We start from the raw sequence: 26,764 nt of genomic DNA, 5'->3' as shown, positions 1-26,764 counted from the left end.
GTGTTAAAGTGGTTCTACTCTATATCTGAGATAGATTGCCGTTCTTTTGATGGCGAATTTTAAAAACAAGACAGTTTACCCTAAAAATTTTAGCAGAAAAGGCTTCCATTGAAAAACAGAGTTAATCAGAGATTTAATTTATGACGTGAGCTAGCATATACTACTACGATATAATCAGAAGCACTGAAATGCATATAATCTTTCCAGTCCAATGAAGTATCTTTTAAAGTGTTAGTCATTTTGAAATTCATACTTCTCAACAATTTTAATGAATATAAAAGCAAATTCTGCATTAAATTTCGAAAAATTCAAATTGAGTTGTTTATTCGAATATTTCAAGGCATCTTTTTTTAAACTGGTGAACTTTAGCTTGATTTTCATTCAGACTCCACCACAACGCAAATACACACGCACTTTTACTGTATTATATCAGTGGTTACAAAATCAAGTCTAAAAATTAAAACAAACTCCTTAAGATTGTTTTTGAATTATGGAATAATTTCATGTGAAAAATAAAATATATGTTATCAATTTGCATGGAAAGACATTAAGCTGATGCCACATGCAGAACTAACAAAAATGTACATATTAAGTACTTGCGCGTGCATAGGTACAGTGGAACTGCCCCCCCCCCTCCTCATACTCTCAATGTTTTTCAGGGTTTAAATATAATAACTAATTCATAGTGTTTTACGCTATATCCAGATTCGTCAACAATTTCACACTTTTCTTTTTGAGCTTTGCATCATCAAGGAAAAGGCAGCAAGAAACGATAAACTTTTCTTGATAGAGAGGAAATACTTTTAAGAGAGTGATAGGATTCTGATCACAACGGCTTTTTGCTGTAACGCAGATGCAAAGCATATTCGCTCCGTTGTTACAAAGTGAAAAGTCTGCTGGTTTTCGACAGCGTCTTCCTTATTTTACCAAGGCGAGAAATGAAATTTTAAAATTATTTTCATTGCAGAAAAGTTGTTTTTGACATTGAAATTTGAAAATAAATTTAAAGAAATGAAGCATGTGCTTTAAATTATAATGTACTTTGAAATTTGTCGTAAATTATTTCCAAAGTGAAAATAAATTTAAAGAAATGAAGCATGTACTTTAAATTATAAGGTACTGTACTTTGAAATTTTTCTAAATGATTACCAAAGTAACATATACACAAATATGTTTATTTTGACTCTACAGATTCATTACTTTTTATTGTTCAACTGCAGTTGAGCAAGCAGTTAGAAACATCCAGAAATAAAGAAATTTCTTATTTTAAAGTTTATTTTTTTATTAAAATTAATTAAAAATTAGCGATCTCTTAATTACACTATATTTATTTATTTAACCTGCATCAAGACAAAAATCAATTACTTTTTATTGCTTGATTGTCATATTATTAAAAATTATTTAAAAGTATAAATCTGTGGAGTTATACTGTAAGATATCAATGTGTCAGGGATTATAGGTTAGACCCCACAGTTATAGTTACGAACTACCTCCACAGGAAACAAATATCAAAAGTTGGCGGGGATATAAACGTCTCCTATTGCTATTACCATAATTGATGACAGATAATGAAATTTGAGTGAAATATGGCTACTGTACATCATATTTATTTTTAAAGTTAATGTCAAAGTGCCAGATTTGCAAATATAATCGGATATAAAATTTCTAATTTTTAGTCACCATTTTTACAGAATTATAACATATTATTCGACTTTGGGAATCATCTGATTCGCCAAAAATAATGGTCAAGTTAAATTTCAATTTAATTTTTCATAACGTGGAAATCATGGTTCTCTGAGCGATAGAACACTTTCATGACATTATATTGCCATTAAAAGCTTAAGTGTGGGGATAATCTACGGCAAGCTGTAGGCTGTCTTCTGCTGTAGCTTGTCTTATGCAATTTCACTTCATGATTCTTTGCTTAAACTATGTGTGTAATTAGTATAATCATTATTTCTTACCTTCAGACAATGCAGAAAAATCATACGATTAAGTGTTTGATGAAGCAATTAAAACGATTTGATTTTCTTAACAACAATGAAATCTATTGCTGAAAATTAGGTAAAAAATATAATTAAAATTTGCCAATATTCAGAAAAAAAAATTGCGCGGCAACAAAATTGGCATCATAAAAAAGATGTAAATATTTCTCAGTTTGCAGAATTATAACATACACATAAGGAGTAATTTTAGCCACTTGAATTCAGATTTCACTTTAACTTTTGAGCTACGCTTGGTTCTGGGTTTCTCATGCTTCTCAGAATCTAATTTCTATAACTTTAACTTTTAAATGTTACACTGCATCGTCATGTGAACATAACGCTGTTAAATTAATGTTTTCTTTGCAGAATTTCGGTAAGTCCCCTTTATAGGATATGTAAGCTTTGTAGTCTTTCCTGCAACCTCGTTTTCTGATTTCTATTATGTTTTGTTGAAAACATTACTTTCTGGTTACGGCTTAGACGGAGAGATTTTAAAATCTAGTAAAAATTGATTTTTCCCTTAATCATGAAGAAGAAATATGCCATTTAAAGAACGCCCTTCCTGCTCCTTTTATCAATATACCTGTACATGTTCTAATTCATATGCTGATTTAAGTTGGAGTTTACTGTATCCAAATTACTACATTTTCCTTTTTAAATATTACATCTCCTTTATAAGTAAATTACAAAGTTTATATAATTATTGAATTGAAATAACCATTGATAAGAAATATTCATTATAATAATATTAAATGCAACGATACTAACGAAATTTTTAACTCATCAGCATAGCTGTTTAACAAATAAAACTAATTTTCGTACCTATTAAAATACTGAGTTTTTCCATTGTTATAAGGCATAAAAAGCCCTTTTATCGATTGATCAATCCATATTCACTTATCTGAGAAAAGAGTCATATCCATTGCTTAGACTCAGAAAGGGACCCTAAGAATGCAATTTCAAAAGTGAATCTTCTGAAACAAAAGCTGTCAAAAAAAGTTTCAAGAAAGAGATTGCAGATATTGAGAAGTAGACCCAGAAAATCGGGTTGGAATCAATAAAAACCAATTTGGAAATGGAAGGTGTCATCGGTCCATTTTGGATAAGGTGACAACTTGAAACCGAGATAAGTCGTATATCGTGGAAAGAAGATTCCAGAAGGAATCCAAAGTAGTTTTGGATTTCAAAGGAAATATTTAGAATCTGGGTGAAAAGATGAAATATTTTCAGATACTCTATAAAATGATGAATATCAGAGAACGAATTATTGTTTTGAGAGAAACAATTATTGTTTACCAGATAAAATAGCTTTATCTGGTAATGTTATAGGTATAATATGGCAATTCTGAGATTTTCCCATAAAGCCTTTTTTTTCCTTTAATATTCTAATAAAAACCATATATACTTGAAAGCATGCATGAAATTGATTTATATATTGAAAACTGTAAGGTCAAGAATCGTGATGAAGTGTGATCTTTCAAATAAATATAATAGCTTCGAATAAAAAAAAATTATCAGATATCCAATGTACAATTAGTCAAACCCTATAAAATTATAAACAAAAAAGATAATATAAAATATATTTTATGTAATGGGTCAAAACACTGAAAAGAAAGGTTGAATCAGCAGACTAAGGAATTTCAAATCTCTTCCTTTCTACACATTTATCAAGAAAATCGAGCAATCAATAGTTATGATGTACTTTCTATTCTAAAATTGGGTATCGTTGGATAAATTAAATGAGAAACAACAACATTAGTGAAAGTAGGTTTCCAACGAAATAAATAAAAGCTCCTTATGGTAGTGTTTAGCAGTGGGCAATTGTGGTGTTAACGATTATCGATGGAATGAACTTTTAACAACGAATTGGTTACATAATTATTGATTACGAATCAAAGGAATTTATTATTTGCAGTCGCTGAAATTACGAACAAAATGTTGTTTGCAGATTCTGTACCGACGGATGAAACTTTACTTGTAGGTACTGTACCTGTGGACAAAATTGTATTTGCAGGTATAATACCTGCGGATAAAACGCTCTTATCAGATTATATTATATTCAATATGCTTCTTGAAGAAATTGAAAATTTCTTTTTATGAAGGTTTTGATGCCAATACGCCTAATGCCATAAATAAAACCACTTGGTGATTTGAGCGTTAGTCTAAATTTTTACGGAAAACTACTGTCTTAAAATCAAAGCTAAGAAAGTGTTATAACAACACGCTGATCTGAAATACTCAAATAATATTTCCTATGGAGCAGGAAATCCTCTTTTGCTTATCTTTCAGATCGGTCTTTCTGATTTTGATATCTTTTAATTTTATCCTTTAATCTTATAGTTATTGAATAGAAGAAATCTAATTAGCTATTAAACTTGATGGAATTTTTAATCCTCTTAAAACTTAAAGAACACATAGAGAACTAATAGCCATGTGCTTTCAATTTTTTCATCATTACTAAAACTATCAAAATTTTAATTTAAATAAACGTGGACACACTATCCTCAGGCACCTTGAAATTATTAAAAGAAAAGAAAATAATTACTTGGCAATATTTTTTTAGCGTTTAGTAAAAGACAGGCGTTGCTTGTTAATCCCTTTCAAGCTGGTATTGACAGCTAGTTTATAATTCCTTTAATTAAATTTGCTACAGACAATATATTTACTGAATTCTTTGAGTTGTGAAATTGAATCTTCCGGCGATTTGCCAATAAAACTTAAATTTCCAATTATGACTTAAGTTTTCAATTATCTATAATCCCGAAAAGTGTCTTACGAGATTTTAATCAACTCTTTGCAGGTGCAGGAATTCCAAAATTAATAACTGATGAGATTGAATTTTATTAAAAAAATACAAATTACAAAACACAAATAATAAAAAATTTTCATAGGCAAGACACAGCCGAAAGAAGAAAAAGATCATCTAAATAAAAGGGATTAAATTTCTTTTCCTTACTCACAATTACAATATTAATCGATTTTAAAAAATTTGAAGTCTAACTGATCCTATTTTAAATTCATGTCTCTAAAATTCTATATTTTATTTTATTCTTGTTTTTTCTAAAACGTCATTTATTTTCGATATAAAAACATATTTAAATAATACCTTTCCTTATTACTTTTTTCTTTATTCTTAATATTTGCATGCATGTTAAATTTAAATGTTCTTGATATTTGCTTTGAATTTCTTTCAAGTATGCTTATGGAAGACAAATGAAACTGGGCATACCGTACCTAAAACAACATTTTATTACTTGTTGATGTGACTTTTGCTTAATTTCGAATATTTTATGTATGTAAGGTTGCAATTTTGTAATGTTTTTCATTTCTTTCCTTACAGCACTAGAGTTCTGAAATTTTATAAATTTATTGGCTCCTGGTGACAATAGAGCATTTTAGTAATTTAATGTTCTTAAATATGAGTAAATATATTAATTTAGCTAAAAATCGATTTCATGGAGGTGGCCTCAACCAGAAATGAACCCTTTGCCTTTGGATGCTTCCTCTCAGGCATCATTCAAGACGGTACATCATTTTATTGTTCTTTATATATATATATATATATATATATATATATATATATATATATATATATATATATATGTGTGTGTGTGTGTGTGTAGATTAATTTTTCGGAGAAATTCAAGTAAAAACAATTATATATATATATTTATCTTTCAATAAACAAGTCCTTATATTAGGTAAATGATTGTACATTGAACTACTTTTCCAACTGCGAAAGGTTAATGTGAGAAATATTAATTAGATCCCATACTATTTGTAACCATTAATTATAAAATGTATTAAAGAATAAAATGTAGAAAAAAAGTTTGAACATCATTTTATAAAAATTTAAACATTATACAATAAAAAGTAAGATATTTTTTTTTCCAAAAATCAGGCAATATTATTAAGAATTAAGACAAAGTATAATCATTAGAAATTCTTCGATACTTATTGAAAGACCAAATATATTATAGGTTTGACTAAAATTCATATTAGCTTAGACTAATTATATCGGAATCTTACGCCCTTACGGTTTTGTTCGAATATCCATATTTTTGCCTATTTATTTAAAAGGAAAAACCTTTCGCTATTTGCATGTCCCCTAAATTTTACTGTTGAACTTCACGAATACAAAACTGTGAATGTTTCTTTAAATTTATCATTTAGGCGTTTTTAAATTCTTCAATAAAATATATAAATTTGTGCTCCAATTTTTTGTTGAAAGAAAAAACATAAAAGCAGTAATAGCGAAAGCAAATTATTTAAAAATTGTAATGTTGTTGCTACGTATGACACTTTGCAAGCCCGCTGACAGATCTGTCAGCGATTTAAGCCGAGTGAGCGTCTCTTGTTTCTTCAGTATCGCCATCTAGGGCCAAGAGTTTGACTTAAATACTTCATGCGTCACATTCGCTAGCACAATCCTTTTTTACAGAGGGCACATTCACGCACCTCAAACAACCTTTGCCCGAACCGGGACGACCAGATCAAGGGGAAGAAGCGCTTCCCCTATGCCAGGACGCCGTTTGAAAGTTATAATAAACGTTAGTAATGTTTCCCTTCAACCTTCTCTCATTCCATGTTATTTGCATAATTTCATTCTAAGAAATATGAGTATACGAATATATGTCATTTATTCGAATGCGAATATTTTATATTAATATACGTTTTATAAACATATCTCTTCTATTTTAGGAGTTATGTCCAAAATTTGATGCGATCCTTAGCGTTCTTATAATTTTCACACGCAAAATTTTATATATTTAATGTTTGAAAATCCTGAGAGATCCATTTCTTACATATACATATTGACAGACAGACAGTCAGAATGATTTGACCCACAGTTTGATGCAACTCTATAATTTCTCTGAAAAAGATCAGAATCAAATTTCATCCTACGATTATTATAGACAGAAATCATAAATTCAAAAATGGTTGTTTTTGACTCAAAAGAGGTCTAAAATAAGGTGATTTGTCAAAATCTCAAAGTCATATTTTTAGACGACTTCTGTACTTTTTATTTGTATATCAGTAAATAAAAAATATAGATAGATACTGGGGAATATATGTCCCTTTTTCAGTGACTTTATGTTTCTCATTCTTTACAAAACAGCTTTGGAGCATGGTGGTGAAGGAAATGAAAAGCTGTGGATTCGAAATTAAAATCCACCAAACATTTGTCGACTACGTGGATCTGGTACATGAGCCAGTATGCCCACATGCACTGAAGTTATTTTGGGGGGCCAGCTTAGGATCTTCTAACTGATGAAAACAGCAAAACTCATTTTTAGAAGTATTCTTGTAATTTCAAAACAGGGTGTCAGTCTAACAAACCCAAACTCAGGCGTAATTTAAATAATCAGATTCACCTTGGTAGAAAGGATTATTCTTGTCATAGCTTAGGATGCTTTTTCGTACTTCGAACTGAGACAATTCCAGAAAAAATGTGCACATTTGGAAAAGCACGCATATATATATATATATAAAAAATAACATGAAGAACATTATTAATTCATATAATGTGAACGGACCTTTTGAAATATTTTGAACAGACCTCATAATTTTCAGTTTGGTCATACGAAAAGGTCAGCACTAATGCCAGAATTGCACGCCGTACCAGCCGCAACCACCCTGCTTCTAAAATAAAATTATATTATCAATCCCTGACATTTAAAGATTTATTAAAAGAAAGAGGCTGATTTATTTAAAATTGCAAATCGATATATTTACGTTTCTTTGAAATTATTTAAAAGACTTCTTTTGGGTTTTAGACCTGTAGTTTAAAAAGTCGTCAACCGAATGAGTGAAAAATGCCGTTCGGGGGAGGTTATGAAAAGGAAATGCGTCATACTGCAGATTCATCTGCTATAAAAGGAAGACCTTTGAAGCACTTTAGGCTTTTTTGTCAGTAATATTTTTTACTTGACTATAGATGCTTTTAGCAGGCGAAACGAGTTTTACATAAGGCAGATCTGAAGTTAGAAATGGACGTCGCAGTTAATATAGATTAGTGTTATGAAAGCAATGGTGTGCGTGAGTTTTGTTTCATGCTCCTGGTTACTGACAGCATCGGAGTTTGGAATGGCAACTTCAGTTTTTCTGCTACTTCAGCGTACTTTGCTCACATTTAAATATGGTAAGTTTTAGTTTTCAGTAGTTTTCTAAAATTAAGTACTTAATACCTGTAAGTGTGTAGTGTACAATTAATATTTGTGCATTTTGTATCTTCTTGCTCATCTAGATGGAATACATGGAGTGTTTACTCTTTTCCTGGTGTTCTAGAGTTTCGTAGAGGCTGCATATTCTTGCCTATGATGCCAATTTAATATTTAAGCAGATTAATTATGAATTCTACAGACGTTTATTTTGTCTCCATATTAGAAGTGTTGTAATCTTTTCTTCTACAAATTACTCTTCACACAATTTCATAAGTATAATAATTACATGATGTAAGGATTTTAAGTCTTCAGTATAAACCTTTATTACTTTACTGAAAAGCGGAAAGCTCTGCCATTAAAAGCCAGGTGGTTAAAATGAAATTCTTAAAAGCGTGAGGCTCTTGAATAAACAGGATTAGGAATTTTCTATATAGTCTATTTACGCAATTTACTGAAATATGAATTTAATATTTTTAATCTAATTAAGTAATACTTTGTTGCGGAAACGTACTGTCTCTTTTAGTAATCCAAAGAATACTAAAGGTGTTTAAGCGCTTAATTTCTATATCCAATTAGGCACACGGGCTTAATGATCAAAATGCTAAAATGCATCGTAAATGCGATTATCCCTTTATCTATGAATCTCCTTTTAATTTCTTGTCCTATTAACCCATGCAATGTTAATTCAATCCATACAAGAGCGTGAAAGGCGCTAATTGTTCTAAAACCTGCCGAAGCGATTATTGGATTAAGTTTAATTATATAATTCGATGCAAGAAAACGACGTATTTTAGAGGAAGAGTTCCAATTAAGATTTGGAATATTCCTATCAACTTATTTTTTTTCGTTCGGTTTAGACCCGATTTTTTCAAATTTGGTATTTTTAGTTGCTGAGAATTAAAATTTCTTATACTGGCTCCTTAGATAAATAAATTTTCATGCAACTCGACTGTGTAATGCGGATTTTTGTACCTAATCAAAGATAACGGAATGTTCATTTTCACTGAACATAATTATCAATGGATCATGCTAATGAAGCGCTGTTGCCAACGATATTTCTTAAGAGCTTTATTAAAAAATATAGATACAACAGGTATGAATATGGAAAGATGTATAATTTTTACCATGTACAAACGTGATTAATTCTTCCCTTAATAGTGTGCTAAGTAGGCATCTTTAAGCTTGGAAAATGTCAGATTAAGAAATTTGAGACTTTCTTGCAGAGTCGATTTCTCAAGGTACGTGAATAATGTTGCAGAGAATTTGTTACGAATCCCTTAACACAAATCTTCATTTTTCCGCTTTTCCCAGCTGTTGTATTTTGCCATGAGATATTTCAGCTTACTCCAAATTTTTTCTTTGCTTCTTATATCAGAATATACGAAAGTCGAGCTGAATGATGGACTACCGATGGTTAAGAAATACGCGAGTTTCCGATTAAAATAGTATGAAAAGTTTAAAAATTCGCATCTATTTAAAAGTAAAGAATGCCAAGATATAAGATTTCGTAATATTTTGCCTGCTTTATTATTCGATGCAACTATAGTTAAAAGTCCTGTAGTCGTGTTAAATATTAAACTAGAGACACCCTCGTTAACTAATTCTATTTTTAAACGTGCACCTGCCAGTCGTCGAGTGCGAAGAGAATAAAATTAATGAGGGAAATTTAAGTTTAGAATTCCATCATCAAAACGAGTATTGCATGTAAAACGAGTAATTTATTATTTCTTATTCTAAAGATTCTTAACACTTTACCGACCGGTAGCGGTTCGAACATACTATGCCATTTCACCGTCCGCTCAGCTGAATTTTTGAAAACGACAGCTGAATTTTTTTCAGGGCATGCTGAATTGGTGGAAAACGTAGTCACCACAGATCGGTCAAAAGTCGATTAATCGACGACCGGTCGGTAAGCGCTGGGGAGCAAACGTCGATTAATCGACGACCGGTCGGTAAGCGCTGGGGAGCAAACGTCGATTAATCGACGACCGGTCGGTAAGCGCTGGGGAGCAAACGTCGATTAATCGACGACCGGTTGGTAAGCGCTGGGGAGCAAACGTCGATTAATCGACGGCCGGTTGGTAAGCGCTGAGAACAAAACGTCGATTAATCGACGGCCGGTTGGTAAGCGCTGAGAACAAAACGTCGATTAATCGACGGCCGGTTGGTAAGCGCTGAGAACAAAACGTCGATTAATCGACGGCCGGTTGGTAAGCGCTGAGAACAAAACGTCGATTAATCGACGGCCGGTTGGTAAGCGCTGAGAACAAAACGTCGATTAATCGACGGCCGGTTGGTAAGCGCTGAGAACAAAACGTCGATTAATCGACGGCCGGTTGGTAAGCGCTGAGAACAAAACGTCGATTAATCGACGGCCGGTCGGTAAAGTGTTAATCTTTTATGCAACAATTGTGGAAGTTCAACTTACTACTTTAGTGGAAGGATCCTTTGATCCTCCTTTGACGGAAACTTCATTTCTAAAATTCGAATGCTTAAGCCATTACGTTTTTCAAAGTATTAACCTCCTTTTCTCTTGTGCTTTCATTTTCTGAATTATACTAATATATTTCAGACTTGATTACAACTTAACTAGTACCAGCAGTTTGCTTTTTCATCCTCAATTCTTGTGTTCCTGCGCTTTACTCATGATCCTGTAATCGAGTTCATAGATCTGTATTAATGAAATAGTGCTTCAGAACTCTAATACGACGCTTTATCCGAATTTTCTAGTAAGGGTACAATGCCATAAGAATTGCATCTTTAAATGTATACAATGTTTTAATCTGAACGAGGTAAATTTAGTTATTCGTTCTTTATAATGTTGAGGCATTTTCGTTCGATATACCATTAAATCTGAAACAAATTTCATTAATCTGAACTTATTTCTCAATTTGAAATTTTTGCTGATTTCTCAGTTGAGGCATTGAAAAGGAAAGGATTTTCTGCATTTTAAACTAAAATTCTCGCATTTTAAAAGCTATCTGCAACTGAAGAACAGAAATCAGCTATAGAAGTTCTCTCAACTTGCTTCTGAATGCAGCATTTAATAAGTTCCTGTAATCTAACCTTTAAATGGCTAGTAACAACTAAACTATAGTCTATGAATCCAATAAAATGTCTTCCATAATTTAGTAATGAGACTTCTATTACGCTGATAAATTTTATATCGGGTTGAATGTACTTCCTCTCAAGCAATGCGGTTCATTCACCCTTTTTGCACAGAATTTCAGGTGCAAAAATTATCGAATTTTGGTATCGAATTTCAGGTTGCCAGATTGACAATTTTTGTAGTATATTTACTGAAGGCTGTATTTTGAATGCTGTGATGCAGAGTGATTCAAGAATTTAACTTTTCTGTATCATCGATGTTAAAAACTTCCGTTATCTGATTGAAATTCTTTCTCTTTACAGATGGTTTTTAAATACACTACTAACAGTATTGGTTGTAAATTAAAAGTTGCATCGAAAGATCCTTGGGAAATATGCGAGGTTTCGGCAAAACGCCTGAAACTTGGATTGATTCAAGAATTGGATTCTCGTCTCGTTTACGAAGAGGAGCAATGCAATGTTTCCAGAAGTGGAACGTAAATAGTGGAGAAAATGTGTACATCATTCCTGGACCCTTCCAATCATGTAAGTAGTAAACTCCCGCACTATTGTCTAAATTTTATTAAACCAATTTCATTCTAAGAATTTTAATCTTTTCCCATCTAAATACTTGTTCTTAAAACGCATTACGAATTTTTGAGCAGAGAAACACTGGCATTCATATTGATGATCATTTCCAAACTAGACTTGAACCACTTCAGGATAACTACAATAGCAGTCATGCTATCGCAGGTTGACCGTTAGGAATATTCGTCCTCCTGCAATTATAACTAGATTCGGAATTTCAAAACGTCTCCTATCAAGCGTTAACTATCGAAATTTCTAATCACGCAGTAGTTGTTTCCAGCATTAAAATATTTTATTCTTGTTCCGGATTCATTTCTTTAGGAAGGCGAGTATTCCATTCTAATCATTATCTGTTTAAAGGTAAAACTTTGTAGTGAATATATTATAGCGGTTTTCTTAAATGCATATTAAAATATCAATTTGGATAAATAACATTGAAAATACTAAATTGTAAAACTTAAAGAAAATTCCGAACGAGAATTTTAACTTTTTGACTTAATAAAATCATTCTCGAAATCAATTTTTTATGTTTATTAACATTGTATTAAATCTTAATCTTAATGAAGCGATTTAAATATCGAATACCTATGAAAAGAAATTAAAATTGTTCATTATTAAAACCTCATCCCGTATCAAATTTACGAATCGACCATAACTTTAAATCGAACTCGTTCTCATTTCTATTGGTATAAGACCGGTATAAGATGATTAGCATCTTTTATTTTAATGCCATGCTTTCATATCATAAGTAAAATTTTGTGCAAGTTATTTGTTCGGTTCCATAAATTGGCACTATTTAGTTTAATGTTATTATCCTAATATATTTAGAATGTAGGACCAGAAATTTATTCCAAACTAGTTTCAAGTCCAAAAAAAAAAAAAAAAAATTGTTTAAATTAGACATTTTAAATTATACTACCTACCATTGGTTACCAAACTGTCCTAAAAACTTGCATTAAAAATATCACATCCAAATTTCATTAGTCTTTATTCTTTGTTCTGAATTTACGGTCATCCCAATGATAAATAAAATCGTTCTTTTTCAGGTCACCATGGATAGATTTATCAGGCACTCTCCATTCAAGACACCCGTACTTGAAAGAAGTGCAGATTCTAATTTCCATGCAAGTCGTGTGATCTACGTATGGCATTCATAATTAGTCTGACCTGCTACAAGTCGTCTGATTTTGTTTTGGAGCTTGAAAGTCAAAGATCCATACCTTTTTGGGGGCAATCATCGATTATTTACAGTCCAGTTAGAACTTCAGAACACTAAGGCTTTGTAAATGAGTACCAATTTTCATGTCATTTTTCTTATGATGTATTTGATGTAAATTTGAAGTTTACAAAATATTAAAGCTTGGAGCTTATTACCAACCCTATTTGAATTAATGTAAATTTTAAATTCAATATATATATTAAACTCTAGTTTATTTAAGCAGTTAAAATCTAAGATAAAACATTCCGAAATTTACTGTTTAGGCGTTAAAGGGATTGCTTGTTGCTTGAAGTATCTTCACGAAGTTCGAGATTTTTGAAATTATAAGACCCTATGTCGCGAGTTTCTTAGTCCAAAATGTTTGACCTAGTTAAGGAATAATCCAAATAAAGTGCAAAATTCTAAATCGGACTTAAAATATTTAAGAATAAATACAAAGTTCTGAAATCTCTGAATAAAAAATTTATAAAAGTACAAATTTCTCATTAATTATCCGAATCCAAAGATCTTCAGACATTCTGCAAGATTGGATAGATAAAACCTCAATCGGGTAAAATTTGTCAAGCTCTCGAATGCCAAAAATGGCTTAAATTGAGCTAGTTAGAAGCTTAACGTAACGCTAAAATGGTGCTTCGAATTCTTTCCGATGAATTTCGGATAAGCGGATTACCGGATTTGATCAACGAATTTTCGTATCATTTTCAAAATTTCTGATGTTGAAAGTATGAAGTTAAGTTTCTTTATAACGAAGAGTGTCCGCACTCGGGAAGAACAAAGCAAGGTAATGTATAAATTCAGTGGTACAGGAACTGGGGTGGTGGTGAACGATTAGTTATTAATAGGATGAATTCAAATTAAAGCGATTAGGAAGCTCCTGCTCTTACAAAACTAATATCTAACCCATTTAATTTTATGACGTTGCCTCTCTTCCTTTTCCACTTAAATACGAGGGGGTTGCCAATGTTTCATATATGGGTTCGAGGATTGACATTGCGCTTAAGGTAATTGTAAGACACACGATAGGGTTAGGAAGAACGTTTGCATGACCACCCATTCCCTGTTTCGGGAAGTGGAGGGCGAGGTAAATGTCAGCCGGCTGGTAAGAGGGTGGGAGTGCCTGCGAGATAAAATCCTGTTTCTCCCCTTACCCCAATTTTGTAAAGAAGCTTACTTTATACTTTCAGCTTTGGAAACGTAGGAACGAGTTCTTAAAGCAAAAAAAAAAAAAAATCATCGACGCATTCGAAACTATTCATTTAACGTATAGCAATAAAAGTAAACAGTCCGTTTCGACATTATTTTTGCGGTAATTTTAATTCGTATCTTTATTTTGCTCTAAGTTAATATAATGTGCATTTTGAGAAGGCTTCAGTTTTTGTAAATTCATCTTGAATATGAATAAGGCAGAGTATCTAAGTAATCAAAACTAATAATTTTCAGATTCAGAAAACTTCTCAAACAAGTATCTAATAAACGGTACAAATTACTTTAACTTTAGGGGTGATCGATATAAACTTTTCAATCGAAGAATGGGTAAATGTAGCATAATTGAACTTTCTAATTGACCATTTTATTCTAGACCCCACACCATTTATGTATGTAGGAGCGATGCTTCAAGCAACCTCGTCATGTTCCGAATTTTTAGATAATTCCCCCTGCGTATTAAATATCGTGTCATTTTAAAGAATTAATGATCTTGTTTTTAAACTGATGAATTAATTGCTCTTCTCTGAACTAATTACCAGTTTAATTTTCAAAATTATAGCTCTTTAATGTTGAATCTTCAATTCTGAATTTAATAGAAATTGGAAAAAATCTGGAAAATTTTTCTCTATGCAAAGGGTTGTTGATTAGTTCCAAAGCAGCTTGCTACAATATGATAGAGGTACATGTATTTTTCAGTAACAATACTTTATTAATCAGCTACTTGTTCATTTTGATGTATGATCTATATATTTGTAAAGGGTTCTTCCAAGAAGCTATAACATTTAAGAAATTCGATATGAATTGCATTTATTCAGAATTAAATGATCGTATGAAATTCAAATGTCAATATTTTAAAACCTGCTGTTAGTGTACGGGATGCGAAATTACTGCAATGTTTAGATAATTGAAATGCAAATCTGAAGATACTCCAACAGACCATACTGAGGCTGGGCGATGCTCTTAAAATGAGTGAAGTTCATTTAAAAATGTAACTGTTATTGTATTCATGCAAAGGTTCTTTATAAAAATAAGGTCAGCAAGCATATCAGTCTATTTTTGTTATGAGTATTTGATTTATCTGCCAGTTTTTCATATATTTCATTCGAATTTGCGACGTAAGTTTAATTGTTATTCGTTGAAATAAATGGTTTTTGTGAAACAGAAATGTTGGTTAGCTTGCTAATTAGTGCAATTTAGTTTAAAATGCATCTTATAACAGCTTGGATATTTGCTTGTGTGCTTATTCACCAAGTAATACTTCAATAACAACGATTTGCGTATCAAGTTTCCGAAGTAGATGGAGTGTATCAGTGCCTAAATGAATTCCACGTTCCTGGACTCGAAGACGCACATGAAACGTGCATGTTTCAAAACTGCACAACATGCATACATAATCTATAATGTCTGCAGAATGCAACTTGCATCAAATCTGGTGCAACGAGTCCATTTATTAATGGTTTCATCACACTCCCAAACTTTATGAATACTTCTCTGATCGATTTATAACTATTTGTCCTACCTTCCATCATGATTCGAGAGTATCTGGCTTGAAGTTTTCTTTTAATTATGGGGTCTTTGAAACTGGTGCCGAGTCGATATCGTTAATGGTTTCATGATATTCTTTTACTCTTTGAACATTCCTCAAAGAAATTTTCTGAGATTTCATGGGTTTATAGCTCGGTATCTTGATCCTATTTCGCCAATTTTCTGAAACTTGCTTTCATATTCTTTCATAGTACCTTTAACAGTCAATTTCATTGTCAGTCACATATTCTGGTGAAAAGGTGTCACTTCAGTGGGGATGTTATCATAATTCCGGCCCCACATAATTTTCAGCCAGTGAATTGATACGTGGAACCTGTCTACTTACACAGAACATTCCAATTTTAGTCTTGGATTTCACTTCTATGCAACCTAGTGTTAAAACTATTCTTGGTGGGCAAATTACAAGGGCAGCCTTTGCAAATGCCAGTTCGTAGAATCAGTGCTCGTTATACGGAGAAATTATTGGCTTGAAGAAAAAGGCTTTAGTTTGTTGACCCTGGTTTCCTGGTATTGGTCTATCAAAGCTAGGGCCAAATAACCTGCCACGAGATTAAAGCGAAAATATTAGAATTTATGCGCGATCTAGCTGATGGTTATATTTCTTGAATAACCAGTCTCTTTTAGCCGCGATTTGCTGCATAATTTAAATAATCAAGGGAATAAATATTTGAGACTGGAACAGAACATCTTGATTAAATATCTAGAATGGAATTTTTCATGTATTAATGATGCAAAGTGGTTAACGCAGTGTATATGAAGGAATTGATCTTGCACTGAGAATTATATACATTTTACTTATTGTATACAAGGAATAATTTTAATGCTTCAATTTCGCTAAGCAAATGTTTTTATTTTGATAATCAAGAATACATGAGTGATGCAGAGATGAGTATGATCCGAGATAAGACCTCAGATTAAATGTGCAATGCGGAGGAGTAGCTAGATTTCATGCAGAATTCTGAGTGGCTAAACTATTAGCAGTATTTTGCTTCCCAACTTGGATTTTAGCTGATGTTCCAAAATGATTTTGGCAGTCCTATAATTATTGCATACGACCTGCTTGCTCAGTTTTCCTAAATTGTTACTGTCAAATTCGACTCCATCTTCAAAAATCGCGCAAACCATTGTTATGAATACAAAGTAGACTAACTGCTGAAACAATTCCTTTTGATAGTTTCCCATATCCATCAATTCAGTTTAGAGTAAGCTTCTCGTTTAATAGTTGCGTCATTGTATATAACTGGATAAATGGCAAATTTAACTATTCATTTTTTCCCTTTGTCACGATCTTTTCCATACGAAATCGTTTTATTCTAAATGGCGTCTTTACCTTTGCATTTATAAGATAATTTGAACAATTTCTGGACTACGTGTTGTATGCTTAACATAGATTTCCTAAGATGATCCTCTGGTGATCCGTTATTCCAGCATTTTGGGGCTTGGCAATAACTCGAATGTTTTTCATCGATTTTGAAATAAGAATTGCTTTATCACTTCTATAGGAGGGAAACGCGTTACATGCAATGCCTTATTTTATGGATCAAATCGTGATTTTCCATTATACAAGAAGAAAAAGCAACGTCCGATTTTCATTAAGTTTAGTATAACTTGGGTTTTTTTAGCCTTTTTCTTGTTTAGTCTTCAAAGCGAGAACCATTTCGCTACTCATTTTCCTTTACTAATAACGTTTCTTTTAGAAATTATATATTACATTGGAAAAGGGAAATTGTGTTAAGGAAATCACCTTCGCTTATATTTAAATGAAGTGAAAAATAAAGCTAGGTAACGATTTCAAATTTTCTAAATGAAAATATTCGAGCTAAAGTACAAATTTCCGTTTATCTGGAATTCCTAAATTTGGCTGCCTGGTTGAATATTTAAATCTGTAAGCAAAGTAGTATAAGAACTGCTGTGGTTTAGTTTTCACTTCAGCTCAGGCTCAATAAATGAATTATTCGAAATCTTATATAAATTATAGTTAAGTCCGAATTAATGCAATTTTGTGATTTCGTACGTAATAATCTTGAGGACAAATTCGAGTGTATTCAAACAGTAAAATGAAGGAACTTGAGGAAGGAGTCCATGCTGTGATCTTGGAATTAAAATGTATTTCGAAACTGTATTAATATAGTCTCTATTATGCGATTGTCGGTGCATTTCATTTCACTTCATTTCATGAATATCCAAGGGTTAAATCAGTCGTGAATTTTATAACGACTTCGAAAAGGAACGATGCGATTTCTGACAAGGAACTCTAAGAAAAGTAATCTAACGCAAATAATTGTGAAAGTTAATGGATTTCATAGGTGGCAGTTCAGGGCATAGTGCCGAGATCTATACAGTCCTAGCGCTGTTTTTTGTGCCCAAAGAAATCGAATTAATTCTAATCTAGTAGATCCTTTGAATTATTCACTTAAAAGATTAAAATCTAAGATTTAAAAATATCTCGTAAAAATATTTAGATATTGGAAAATGTTTGAGAAGACGTTTGGTTCAATAGTTCCAGTATAAACTTTAGATTTAGCTGGAACTTCTGAAGTCTAAAATGGTGGGTCTTCTAAATGGTTTGCATAAATCTTCGGATAGTTTTATTGAATTTTTAGTTAAATTTTAGGCACAGTGGTTTGGTAGATGCTGAAAAAATATCCAAGTTAAAATAATAAAGCGCTTAATAAAGTTATTGAAAAGGAATAAAAATTAAAGCTTTTCAAATTTAAACTTGCTAGGGTTTAAAGTTTATGCCCTCATCAGGATTTGTATGTTATACTAAAATTTATTTGATCAGACTTTTATATAACAATTAATGCATTTTTAATGATAATTGAAAGCCAGGAAATTTTGGAATTCTTAGTGTTCTGACAGATGAACCACTTAATGCTGTTCTAAATTAGGCTTTCATGACGGCCGTAGTGAAATCGAATTTTATAGCCGCTATAATTTTAATGGAATGATGTGAAAATTTTTCTAACCATTGCTCTAACTTCTGTTGCTCCTTCGGAAGAAATGAAATACCAGATCCGTACTCATTTAAATTGTATTGCTGGAGCACTTAATGGCCAAGGCACAGCGCATTTCGATTATTTCTGAAATAATGCAGAAGACCATTTCATAAGCGCTAGGATCCACCATCCCACCTGAAACCATATAGAGAAGTGGAAAAGTCGTATTTTGATTAGCATGTTCCTCTATGATTTTAGCAAAACAGCCCCGAAAAATCACATGTTTATCAGCATGATCTGACCAATTCGGTATTGAAGTTCATTTAAATTCTATCCATACTGATCTGATTTTCTTTCTAAACTTATTAAGCATGTCCTTATCGAAACTGCGATCATTATTACTTTAAATATCCTAGATATTAATTTAAAACGTAAGCTTCCCTTTGACCTTTCTTTGCGAGTGTGGAGTCCTTGCCCCTGAGTGCGAGTGTGGAGTCCTTGCCCCTGAGTGCGAGTGTGGAGTCCTTGCCCCTGAGTGCGAGTGTGGAGTCCTTGCCCCTGAGTGCGAGTGTGGAGTCCTTGCCCCTGAGTGCGAGTGTGGAGTCCTTGCCCCTGAGTGCGAGTGTGGAGTCCTTGCCCCTGAGTGCGAGTGTGGAGTCCTTGCCCCTGAGTGCGAGTGTGGAGTCCTTGCCCCTGAGTGCGAGTGTGGAGTCCTTGCCCCTGAGTGCGAGTGTGGAGTCCTTGCCCCTGAGTGCGAGTGTGGAGTCCTTGCCCCTGAGTGCGAGTGTGGAGTCCTTGCCCCTGAGTGCGAGTGTGGAGTCCTTGCCCCTGAGTGCGAGTGTGGAGTCCTTGCCCCTGAGTGCGAGTGTGGAGTCCTTGCCCCTGAGTGCGAGTGTGGAGTCCTTGCCCCTGAGTGCGAGTGTGGAGTCCTTGCCCCTGAGTGCGAGTGTGGAGTCCTTGCCCCTGAGTGCGAGTGTGGAGTCCTTGCCCCTGAGTGCGAGTGTGGAGTCCTTGCCCCTGAGTGCGAGTGTGGAGTCCTTGCCCCTGAGTGCGAGTGTGGAGTCCTTGCCCCTGAGTGCGAGTGTGGAGTCCTTGCCCCTGAGTGCGAGTGTGGAGTCCTTGCCCCTGAGTGCGAGTGTGGAGTCCTTGCCCCTGAGTGCGAGTGTGGAGTCCTTGCCCCTGAGTGCGAGTGTGGAGTCCTTGCCCCTGAGTGCGAGTGTGGAGTCCTTGCCCCTGAGTGCGAGTGTGGAGTCCTTGCCCCTGAGTGCGAGTGTGGAGTCCTTGCCCCTGAGTGCGAGTGTGGAGTCCTTGCCCCTGAGTGCGAGTGTGGAGTCCTTGCCCCTGAGTGCGAGTGTGGAGTCCTTGCCCCTGAGTGCGAGTGTGGAGTCCTTGCCCCTGAGTGCGAGTGTGGAGTCCTTGCCCCTGAGTGCGAGTGTGGAGTCCTTGCCCCTGAGTGCGAGTGTGGAGTCCTTGCCCCTGAGTGCGAGTGTGGAGTCCTTGCCCCTGAGTGCGAGTGTGGAGTCCTTGCCCCTGAGTGCGAGTGTGGAGTCCTTGCCCCTGAGTGCGAGTGTGGAGTCCTTGCCCCTGAGTGCGAGTGTGGAGTCCTTGCCCCTGAGTGCGAGTGTGGAGTCCTTGCCCCTGAGTGCGAGTGTGGAGTCCTTGCCCCTGAGTGCGAGTGTGGAGTCCTTGCCCCTGAGTGCGAGTGTGGAGTCCTTGCCCCTGAGTGCGAGTGTGGAGTCCTTGCCCCTGAGTGCGAGTGTGGAGTCCTTGCCCCTGAGTGCGAGTGTGGAGTCCTTGCCCCTGAGTGCGAGTGTGGAGTCCTTGCCCCTGAGTGCGAGTGTGGAGTCCTTGCCCCTGAGTGCGAGTGTGGAGTCCTTGCCCCTGAGTGCGAGTGTGGAGTCCTTGCCCCTGAGTGCGAGTGTGGAGTCCAACATACACAAGATTTCTTCCGCATAAAACCTACCAGTTAGCTTTGCTACAAGTTCATCATAGACTATTCAAAATTAACCATAATTTTTAAATTAAATTCAGAGATAAATTGTTCAAGTAATATGGTGTAGGGAATTTGAAATGCTTTCTCAACATCAGAATAATTAGATCGCGTGTATCTCAAAATACGGACTTTCTAAATTGCGATGCAACTCTCCATGGAAGAACATATTAATAGAGATGCGATTCTTCCGCTTTTCACTGTACCTTTCTTGAAGTGGGAGGCAAGATTCTAGTGCTTACGAAATGGTTTGTGGAATTGGAAAGCAACGAAATGTGCTGTGGCTTGACCATTTTGTGTTCAATTAATATAATCAACTAGAAAAAATGAGTGGGAATCTGGTATGACATCTCTTCCAAAGGAATAAAAGGAGTGAAAGCAATGGATAGAAAACTTTGGTTCACATGATTCCATCAACTTGCAACTGTGACGGATACAGAAATCCAGTTCTTCAACAGGCAGCAAGACTTCGCAACACAGTATTAAGTTATTGACCTACCAGGTGAAGAGGATAACCCAGAGCTCTTGGCATTCCATTCTCATTAAAAATGGGGAAATTGTCATTTAAAATTTAGATCAAACAAAATTTAGTAGAAAGATATGTGGATCTTGTTGAAGGCATAAATGTTTAGCAGATGGAAGTTTTAAATTTGAAAGATTTTATTTGTACGTTAAGTAAATAGATCCATCCCAGTTTGGTTTAAATTCTAGCATCTACCTAGCCATTGTATGTTATTTGTCAGGAAAATTTTATTAATCTATTGAATTAGTTCTTGCGATTCCTTAACCCTTTAAAGGGCCATTTTTTTTCTAGTCGTATTATGTTAAAATATTTTTAGGCTTGAAATTAGAATAAGAAAAGGGATTCATTTAGCTTATTAGATAAATTTAATTTGATTAATTTGGTTAATTAATAATCAAATCAAGACGCATCATTTTGTGTAAAATAAAGAACTAAAGGTTTAAGTTTCTGTCTTTCTAAAAAAATTCTCAGAACTTATGCCAACCTACATAAATTAATATAAAGATTGATAAATTTGAGAAGCATGGTTCCCCACGGCCCTAGAAAAGGGTAAGATACTTCCATCAAACACTTCGGATTAAATAGTTTTCCAATGTTTTTAAAATGCCCATTGTGTATAGATAATTCAACATTTCGCATTGCAACTACCTCTTTCAGGATTTATTACCGCTGGTGATATTGTTTAAAACGGCTCTTTAGATATATGCGATTTGGTTGGGGAATTAGAAATAGGGGATGGGGTGGGGGTGGGCTTTAATAGTTTCCGCAAATAATATTGATAAAATCAAAGTTCCAATGAGATCCTGATATGCTAAATATTTTGGGATATGAGTACCAAGGTCGAATATTTAAATTTGGTATCTTGACTTATATTCGATGTTCCGGAGCTTTCCTTTACGATGACGCGACACTAATTTTGAAAGGCAAGTCTTGGTACTACTGCGAGTGGCTAAATTTCGAATGCAGAAACCTGTTATATCGTCATCGACAACAACGAGAATGGCTGAGAAAGCCTTAAAATGCTCGGTTAAGTACATGGAAGGTGGAATTCTTCTTTGAAATTTGCATTTCTGACTTCTCGCTCTTTTATGTCAGGGGATCATCATTTGGTGAAGACTGTTTGTTTTAATCCTGAAGTAATAACTTAATCGTTTTCGTTTCTTTATATGGCGAATGATGGGATCCACCCACTTGATTTCAAGCCAGATAATTATATATTTTCCTTCCACGTAAGTGCTGTTGCATTAAATTTTAGAATGCCTTCCAGCATGTTGTCTTTAGTTACAGGCTATACCTGTTTGACATCCACTTTCTGCCTATTGCAAAACTTGATACTTAACTGGTGGTATAGTGCAGTGCGATTGTTGACATGCAGACTCTTTGGAGACTATCTGGTGCTAATCGGGTACTTTCTGGAATAACAAAGCACCGAATTGGATTTTTGCATACCTATGCATCGTGAGTTCTGTGTAGGTAAAGTTTTGCTAGTTATGGGTCTGGGCGCCAGTCTCTCGGATTGGTGAGTTGATGTGTAAAATGTTCGTCTACAATGCAGGATAGTTGGTACAAAGTATGAAGGATTTGTGAGCAATTTGGTCTTTGGACCAGTGAAAGATGAAGGAATTTTAGTTTAGTGGGATCCCTGAGTTGATGAATGATAACAAAAGTTTAAGTGAGAATAATTTTGGTTGGAGGCAGTCTGGGTTACTGTGAGGGTTTAGGACGAAGGTGACGTGTAGAGGTACTTAAATCTGTTTTCCCGGGAAAGGCGCCAGGTGTTGCTGTTGGTGGGGAGGTCAAGCTTCGTATGTTGTGGCTGGAGTTCAACAGTCATGAAAGTCTATTTCCCTTCGTATGCATTTTGTTTGGCACCTTCTGGCACTCTTGAGTCTGACATCTGAATATTTCCTCTAAATTTAGTTAGAACTCAAATAGGCTAGCTCACAATTGAAGCTTGAGCGTTTGAATTTTGGGGAATCGCGACAAATCTCCTCACAGCTTCATCTAATAGTATTGACTCGGATGTCGTGAAGCTTTTCGTTTATTATCTTGAAAGCCATCCGTTCTTAAATGCCAATCTTTTAGGAAGTACCACAGAGTACAGATTTATAAGCAAACATCCAACTCTGCGCTTCTAATTTTTAGACCCTTTATTGTGTATATATTGAAAAACCTGATCTCTTTTTCAGGAAAGAAACAATTACATCCCGTGATATTCTATTGATTCATAGATTTTACCAAAATGTTTGTTCATTTTTGCTTTCCTGATAAGGGATTTCAAGTAATTATAATTTCATGGTGATATTCTGACACATTGACTCAGTTTTACATAGTCATCTATAGAAATCTTAAATTGCTGTTTCTACTGTGAATTTATATTCGCTTGTATAGGACTAGGAAAAGTTGCGAAAGAGTTTCCTAGAATTGCTCCAGTTTTAGCCACCCAATAGCATGTTCTTCTCGGTTTCATATAATACCTAAGAACACATCTTAAGTGTTCTGAACAGCCTTTAACCAATTTTAATAAACGAAGTTTTAGAGTATAGAATTTAATGACAGATAAATAAAACTAGCTCTATAGGTGACAGTGTGATATACTGGTTTGAAATAGTTTTGAATGTTAAAAATGTACAACTTAACACATTTAGTCTTGAATTATTAAAATATAAATGATATGAAACATTGCTGGATGAATCGAATGAGCTACTTGAATTTTATTTCCTCGGCTAAATTTTTTCAAATCGTTCCTTCATATAGTCTTACACTTCTGGTTTCCTATTCATTTTTATTTCCAGCTTTTAATATTTTTGGAACAGTTTGCTAATATTGGCTTCTACTCTAACAAACCAAGCGAGTTGGATACTCATTTGGGGAGACATGCCATGTCTAATCAATCTTGAAATTGTTCACATTTTACTTCGGTATACTTCATTTTATTTTTAGTACATGTGAATTTCTCCATTTACGGTTATTCGTGAAATCTTATGCGAATCCTAATTCAAATATTGAAATAAAGGGATTGTGACAATTCGAAATCTTGTACAGATGTTGTGGATGCGTTTTCAAATTGAGCTGTTACTCAAAATATTTTCCTTCTATTCTTTAGAATTGAATATAATTTCTCTCTTGGCATACGCTGAAATTTAAAATGTACTTATTTGAGATTTAATGCTTTTTAATTGTCTTTTTAAGCTGATTTGTACTGGTTTGATATTTCATACATTTGCAGTATTAAGGAGGAATAAGGCCTGTACATCATAAAGCTTCAGTAGGATTGTTTTTTCTCTTGGACCCTTTAACTGGATGTTAATGTCCTATTTCTTTTGCAGTCCTTTATGGAAAAAGCTTGTACAGGCACCCTCAATGCAATTTGATGCATTCAGAATTTAAGGTTTTGAAATTTTATATTATCCAAGAAAGCAGAGAAATGAATTGAGAAATGATGTTGAATTACTGAGATTCTTAGATAAAATCAGCATTATTTTGATTGAAACCTATGCCCCTCGGTAAGTTCACACATAAGCTTTGAATTTGTCGGATTTGTAATGTAGTATTGAAACAGCAAGTACTGCAGAAATCATAAATTTTAAATTTATCCTAGATGTTTCGTGTTTTGGTACATCGCCCATCCTCAAAAGTTTTGATACATAAAACTTGCATGAATGATATATATACAAAACTTATAAATGTTATCGAAAATTTTAATGAAATTGTTCATTAACGGTTTATAAAAGTATATCACCAAGATTTGCTGGAAACCATGTCATTCTCTTTTTGTAACTATGCTAGTTTAAATATTAGTTTGATGCAAATGACTTTGCCCTCTATTTTTAAATTTCATTCTAAATCTGTCATATGTCAATCGGTTCTATATATTCACATTTAGCAGAGTATTAAACTATTTTCGTAAATATAGATTAGGACACTTGTATAATAAAATGTGAAGACCTGTTTGTGATTTGTAAAATTAAAAATGTTTAAGAATTGAAATAAACTGAAGTGTTTCCATATAGCATTTTATTGCTGAATTTTTGCAAAAATGTTTTTGTTTGGGGTTAGATTTCAACCTATAATGCAATAGCTCAAATACATGAAACGTAAAATTTGATAATCTATTTGTGGATTTGTTAGATGGACAAATGAATTGTACTTTTAAATTGCATCTTGATATGAAGATGAATTTTTCAAAATTTAGTCTGCAAAATGTTTAATGGAATATTCAACAATTGTTTCAACTGTTTGCAAATTTAGTTTGTAACCAAACAATTTTTGGTTGTGAATTCTCAAGGTCTGGTTTATATTGCTTTACCTTCTAGGCAGACATTTACTGAAGGAAAGAAGTTCATTTAGTTTTATCTTGACCTATATGAAAACTAAATGAATTCATCATTTTGGCTTTGACGTACTGATTATTTAATTTTCAATATAATATCCAATGAATATTCTCAGATTAGAACATGGCTAGAATCTGAATTTCTTGTAAGACTATAATTTATGATGCAGAAATGCAGAATATGAAAGAGGCAAATTCATAAGACGAATCGTCAAGATATCAGTATGTGCTTAAATAAAGTAAAAATCAAAGTAACTTAGTAGTTAAAATTTGAATTGTTCTATTCAGCACTTTGCTGGTCAAGTAATCTTTATCCAAATTTCTTTTGTTCTGGGTAAATCATTAATAAGCACTAAATTTGAAATAACGAATTTTTATTAATGGTATTCTTCCCATTTTGTTGGACAAGTTTATCTTTGTATGTTCTGTAACCTACATTTCTTGAATTCGAGGTTCTATATAACTGAACAAAGCCATTTCATTGAGCCGTTATAATGGAGATTTTTCCACAGCTTTGATGACGAAAGTATTTTTCACCATTTCAAGTTTCTATCACTCGATACTAAATATGATCGCTTCGCTGTACCATCAAAAGTCATTTTTAAATAATTGCTCGGTTCGGAATATTATCCTTTGATTACTTTGTCCAATTTCACTAGATTTTTAGATTGCACATTTGACTTCGTCGGTTGACTTAACGTTTTCTAATCAAACAGTCCTTCTGTTCATCTGTTATAAAGAGGGATAATTTTTGATACGTTTTGATGTTTTAATTGAAAACTTCATTAGCTGTGCTTATTTAAATTTTTCATTTAATGGGTATTTTAAATACCAAGCATTTGAAGTAATTTCTAACTTTTACCAATCATTGCTGTAGTTTAGACATTTTTCAAGTTCAAGTTCCAATCTCACGTATTGAAAAATCACGATTCAATCAGTTTATGGAGCAGAATGTTCATTTTTTTAAGTGAAAAATCGGATGAAGAGAGAATTTTGTAGAACAATTTACTGACAAGTGTATTAATCATCAACTCGACTTCACCTGTGATGTTTTTTCCTTCATGAAATAAAGTTAAATATAAACTATCGTAAAATATCTTGTTTAAATTCGACTTCAGTAAAATTTCACGTTTTTAGACTTGTGAAAAGTATTGTAAAATAAATAACATTCTCAAATTCAAAATG

The 26,764-nt window shown here is 33.8% G+C and overlaps 1 long non-coding RNA gene across 1 annotated transcript; it reads left to right on the top strand.

Moving 5' to 3' along the window:
* Positions 1 to 7,910: 7,910 nt before the first annotated feature.
* LOC129958129 (uncharacterized) lies at positions 7,911 to 16,912 on the top strand. The gene is made up of 3 exons (XR_008783157.1): positions 7,911 to 8,127; positions 11,561 to 11,782; positions 12,871 to 16,912. It is a non-coding gene; the product is annotated as an uncharacterized LOC129958129 (long non-coding RNA).
* Positions 16,913 to 26,764: the final 9,852 nt, after the last annotated feature.

Source organism: Argiope bruennichi, chromosome X1, assembly GCF_947563725.1.
Source record: "Argiope bruennichi chromosome X1, qqArgBrue1.1, whole genome shotgun sequence".
NCBI classification, from domain to species: domain Eukaryota; kingdom Metazoa; phylum Arthropoda; class Arachnida; order Araneae; family Araneidae; genus Argiope; species Argiope bruennichi.
The sequence above is the reverse complement of the archived record's forward strand: the minus strand, read 5'-3'. Positions and strand labels throughout refer to the sequence as shown.